Here is a 6,000-nt window from a genome sequence, read left to right as displayed (position 1 = left end):
CAAATATTTTGTGAATAAAATTAGTATATATGAGAAACACACATGAATAGATAAAATACTATTCAGAATTATATAATTCTGAATTACTTTGTACAATACTAAGAAAAGCTTCACCGGTGATATTTGGCCATGAAACATTTCTTTTGACTACACTAATGTCTAGTACGTGAAGATACTTCATGTAGGAACAATTTCATAATCTGCACAGATCACCCTACTAGAGAATAGGGCATCACCAAACGGTTTGTAAACTTGTCTTCTCAATTGGCTACCGATAGAATCCAACTGCAGAAAAAACTGTAAACTTGTTAGGTGCTGGTTTTGAGCTTCAACCCAAAGACAATAAGTTTAATGTCATAGGTAAGTACATGTAATATGAACAATTACTTCCCACATAGAAGTAGGAAAAAATAAAACTGAAAACACAGAATCATGTAGAAAAGGATGGAAGAACATTTGAGTGTTTCGTCGAACTGATAGCTTCACAGGAAAACTCTTCAATATATTGCAGTAGCTTGACAATCCATACAGCCCTCATTCCATTATATAGATGCCATTCCTTGAAAGTTGAAGCTCTGCTAAAAGCAGAGATGAAAGAGAAATCCCAAGTTCAAAACGGATAGAAATACAACTCCGGAAATAGAGTCATTGATACATTGCGGCTGATCAAAACTACAAATGAGATGAGTTGGAGACTGCATCACACCACTTGTAGCACACAGACCAATCAACAACTTCAGACATATGAAAAGCTATTTATCCATGCTGCACCCTAAGTTTCTGTGCTTTGTACCTATCCAAATTTCAGGTTACTCCTCCCACGTTATAACCCTGAGCATCTGTAATTCTGTTATACATGTTGTAGGTCGGTATGAAGCACATAACCATTAAATAAGTCGATATGTATATCAGTAAGTATAATAGCATGAGACTTTGATAAAAAAATAGCAAGAGACCAAATGCCTACCATGACGGCTTGCGGGATTTGTCAGAACTCTCACGATTATCCATCTTTGCAAACCGGCTATACGGAAATTGACCCAAACTGTTTCTAGTCACTGGCCAATCTGTTTTAACAAATTATTATGTATTTATCCTTTTGGACTTTAGACAACAAAACGGCTGTGTGCATCCTGGTTATGCAGAGGCTGGATGTAATTGCTTATTAAAGTAATAAAGCATCCTTTATCGAAAAAAATTTGATGGAAGATTCCAGGGTAGCAAATTTCAATATACAAAATCAAATTCTAGGGTGCATTCGAGGGGAACAAACATATACAACCTGCAAGAGGAAGAAAATAGAAGATGCATCCGCTGTTTCAATGTAATCTAAAAATTAAGTGTAAGAGAGGAGATCTTGTGTACCAATGTAAGCATGTTCACGAGTGTGGCTTCTTTATCAGTTCATCCTTGACTCAGAATCCAATCGCAATCCAATAAAATCGGTGGGGAATTGATTGAGCAGCACGCAAAATCAAAGGAAAATCGAATCAAATTATGGCAGGCAAAACGTGGAGCGGTTTTGAGCGGAAGAGCAATCTTACAGATTGACAACCATGAGCGAGGGGATACAAAAGAAATGGGGAGGAGAATCTGGAGCTGAGAGGTACCAAAGTGGATAGTGGCGCCAGAGATGGACGCGAGCAGAGGGGCTCCCTAGGGCCGGAGGTAGCAGCAGATCAATCCGTGCAGTTGTACAACTTGGAGCAGATCTCTGGAGGGCGCGAGGTCGGAGCATACAAATCCGGAGCCAGAGATCAATCTGTTAGATTGGTAAGGTATATTGAGGGATCTAGGGATTGTAAAAAAATGAAGGAGAAAGATGTGGAGTTGGCACTTATCACCGGGGAGGCCGCTGGGCGTGGTGGTGCCGCAGCAGGTTGCAGTGATGGGTGTGGAGGTGTTCGGCACCATACTGTGCTTTTTAAGCTCGAGAAAAAGGCGGCGGCGGATGAACTTCCCAGAGCAGTTTCCACTCTTTTAATGATCAGATTTATTAGATTAAATGCTTGGATTTATCTGCCTCATAGTAGTGGGGAAGATCAATGGCCCTTGCGATGGCAGAGGAAGAGGAACCGAGGAGTTCTGTTTCTTTTTTTCTTTAAGGACGAAGGTGGAGAAGGACACATCTAGCGAGCCTAGTATGCGAGCAGATGAACAACTAAGGTAGCCCAGCGCACGTCGGGCCAAACCCTTTCTTCCAGCCCGCGAACCATCTCTTCTAGCCCAGGTCGGTCCTAAGAGAGAGGTAAGCATGCGGTGACATGAATCGAGAGGGAAATCGTGCAGCGACAGAGGTGAGGAATTTGGGGGTGACGTGGCTTCACAGGAAGCCAGGAAAATGGGACCAGTTATTTAGAGATAGAAGATACATATACTAAAAAACTAAAAAAGTAACTAACAAATTAACTATTAAACTAACTACTAATTACATAAAAACTAAAACAACTAAAACATTAACTAATTAACTAACTAAACCTAAAAACTAACTACTAATTACATAAAAACTAAACTAACTAAAACATTAACTAATTAACTAACTAAAACAATTACAGAAATTTAAAAACTAAAACAATTACAGTAATTAAAAAACTAAAACAATTACAGTAATTAAAAAAAAGGCTCGATCGGCCAGCGGCGGTACGGCCAGGGCGCTACCTCTCCTGCAGCGGGCGAGGCGGCGGCCCGAGGCGCGGCGGCGCGTAGAAGGGCGACAGTGGCGGCCCGAGAGGCACAGGAGCACGGCGGTGGCCCAAGAGGCAGAGGCGAAGCGGCGCGAAGGGCGGCGGCCGGAGGCGAGGAAGACGGCGGCGGCGGTCGGAGGCGAGGAAGACGGCGGCGGCGCGCGGCGCGATGCGATAGGGTTTGGCCTCCGGGTGTTGCGGGTGGGCGGCCCGCCCGCGACGCGCGTGTTTATATACGTACCCCCTTTTGTCGCGGGCCGTGGCTCAACCCGCGACAAAGGCCCCTTTAATCGCGGGCCGTGGCACGACCCGCGACAAAAGGGGGCGGGGGGTCTTTTGTCGCGGGTTGAGCCACCACCCGCGACAAAAGGCCGGTTTGGCTGATCCGTGGCACCGCATCCAACGGCTCCGGCCGTTTGAATCCAACGGCCTGGAGCCGTTGGACACGGATCAGCCTATGTTTTTTTTCTTTTTTTTTTCTTTTTCTTATTTCAATAACTTTTAAATGGTAAATCAAATAGAAAAGTGTTATATATGAAAATTTGTCAGAAAAATACAATGAACATGAATATGACATCCATATAACTATTTGCATCTCACAATGAACATAGATCGGTATGTTTCACCCCTAATGATATGCGGAGTGACACCGAGTAAGATTTCACCTCGCCACGTGTCGCCGCCGCTTCCACGTGCCTCGCCCCGTCGCTGCCGGCGTGCGACGTGTGTAGCCGTGGCTTACACGTGCCTCGCCATGTGTCGCCGCTGCTTCCACGTGCCTCGCCCCGTCGCTGCCGGCGTGCGATGTGTGTAGCCGTGGCTTACACGTGCCATGCCATGCGTGCGCTATATAGAGCGAAGAGTGCGGGCGCAACCACACGTCTCCACCGCCTCCGCTCATTCATCTCCGGGATGCCTCCACGTCGTCGAGGGGCGTCCGATTTCCGTGGCGTTCGAGTGCGTCCGAGCGGTAGGTTCTACGCCGAGATACGCGCCGGTGGCTTCCGCCTCACCCTCGGCACGTACAACACGCCGGAGCTGGCGGCGCGTGCTTACGACGCGGTGGCGTGGCGTTTTCGGCGGCCACGGCGTGACATGAACTTCTCGGATGTTGAATCGCTAGAGGAGGCAGAGTTCCTCACGCCACCGCCGTGCCTCGTCGACGACGAGGACCGTCGCCGGCACCGCCAGGTGTAGCGCAGGATCGCCATCGCCGAGCACGACGAGCAGTTGATGCGCCAGTGGAGGGCGCAGTTCCCCAACGACGTCGACAACACCGACGCGTTCTTCGCTAACCTTAGGGCACAACGTAGGTCCAACAGGCGCCACCGTCGGGCCATCGCCACCTTCGAGCTCGAGAACCCGAATACAACTTGGACCGAAAATGACCCTCGGTGGGATGACATTTGGACGGAGACAACCTCCGACGACGAGTAGAGATTAGACTAGTAATTTATCTATTTTATTGTAATTTCAATAAAGTCGTTTTCGGTTCTATTAGTTTAAATTTAGTTTATAAAGTCGTTGATGGTTGTTTTTATTCAATAAAGTGGTTGACACGAAATTTATTACGATTGAACTGAAATTAAAGTACAGAGCTCAACTGAAAATTAAGATACATGGCCAGATTCGAATGTTGGAGCCATTCAATCATAGTCCTACCTAGCCCTATAATAGTCGCCACTGTAGTCATCATAGTCGCCGACGTCATCGTCGCTAGCATCGGGGTCGCGGTTGTCGAACCTCGGCGGGTGAGCACGCGTGGGCTGGGATTGAGGGTAGTGACATAGGCATCCCAAATGGGCCTGCCGAAGATAGTACCCGGGGTTTACTGAAGGCCCACTACCCGAAGAATAAGAAGATTCGGAAGCCCAAGATAGTATTAAGGAAAGCTAGAGTTGTAATAGAAAGTCTTATTTGTAATCTTGCGGGATGAGTTAGAAACCTTCCCGGACTTTGTAACTTGTACAGCACGAATCCCTCGGCTCCGCCTCCTATATAAGGTGGAGTCGAGGGATGCAGAGATCATCGAATCATTGTTTACAAACCCTAGTTTTTATAATCGTCGAGTACTTTTCGGCTGAAACCTTCGAGATCTACTTGCCCTCTACTTCCAACTAAACCCTAGCCTACAATCCATAGGCATTGACAAGTTAATACCTTGCCAATTGGCGCCGTCTGTGGAAACTAGAGGCGTAAGGATCTGATCTCGATGGCACGTTCAAGATCTTCGACATCATCAACCGCAAGCAACGCAATGGATCGAGGTAAACAGATCGCTGCTGGTCCTGTCGATTTTGTTCCTCACCCACCCTCCCGTTTGGATGCATATGCGTATCTGGCGGAGCCTATGGAGATGACGTTCGGAAGGTTTCGCTTTCGCGTCGAGAAGGAAGGATCGTATCGTGTCGAAATTCCGATTTCGTCGGGATCGTCGGCGGTCGATTCCGATTTTTCAAGCTATACATCGTCAACCGAATCAGGAGAAGAAGAAACTTCGTCGACACGCTACGTCAGCACCAGGGCAAGAGAGAAACTCGCCAAGATCTTCAGCGACATGTCGTTTGAGTCATCTGCGGACTCATATATAAGCAATGGCTCAAGCAGTGTCGACAGTTACGACTTCATCGACAAATCTACTACAGTGGGCAAGGTCTTCACCAATCTGAATGATGGTGTCACCAAACCCAACATAGATCTGAACACAAAATATCATCAGATTTATGTCATTGGAGAGCCAAGCAATGACCAAGAGGAAACATCTGAGGCTTTCGACGATCTGGGAAATCCATACGTCGATCCCTCCGATCTGCGACGAGGCACAGGCAATAAGTACGTCGGGCCACAGCCGCGACACAGAGTTCAACTCCCGCAAGCAGCGTGGGATAGAGCCGCGAGAGCTATGGACGGCTCAGAACCAATGGCCACCACAGCCACGCCAGAGGAATTGCAAGCATATCAATATAGGCTCGCACGAGCTGCAAGAGAATTAGAAAAACAGACAGCTGAGTTAAACAGAAGAAAGGAGGCAGCTTCTGCATCCAGCAGAAGAAGGGCAGAGCTGAGTCGACAATCTAGAACTTCGGGTGATAGCCACAGGGAGGCTCGGAACAGAGCAAGATCAAGGTTACAACACATACCCGAAGCAGAAAGAGAGCATTTGGTCCAAAACCTCGACATGTCCTTTATGTCGATAGATACAAGAGGAAACATCATCCCTAAGACACCAGAGGCTGGGTATATGGTGACACATGCTTTTATCCTCGCATCTAAACCACCTCCAGGAGATCCAAGGGAAACACTATACAATATGGCG

Source organism: Lolium perenne, chromosome 4, assembly GCF_019359855.2.
Source record: "Lolium perenne isolate Kyuss_39 chromosome 4, Kyuss_2.0, whole genome shotgun sequence".
Taxonomy (NCBI): domain Eukaryota; kingdom Viridiplantae; phylum Streptophyta; class Magnoliopsida; order Poales; family Poaceae; genus Lolium; species Lolium perenne.
The sequence above is the reverse complement of the archived record's forward strand: the minus strand, read 5'-3'. Positions refer to the sequence as shown.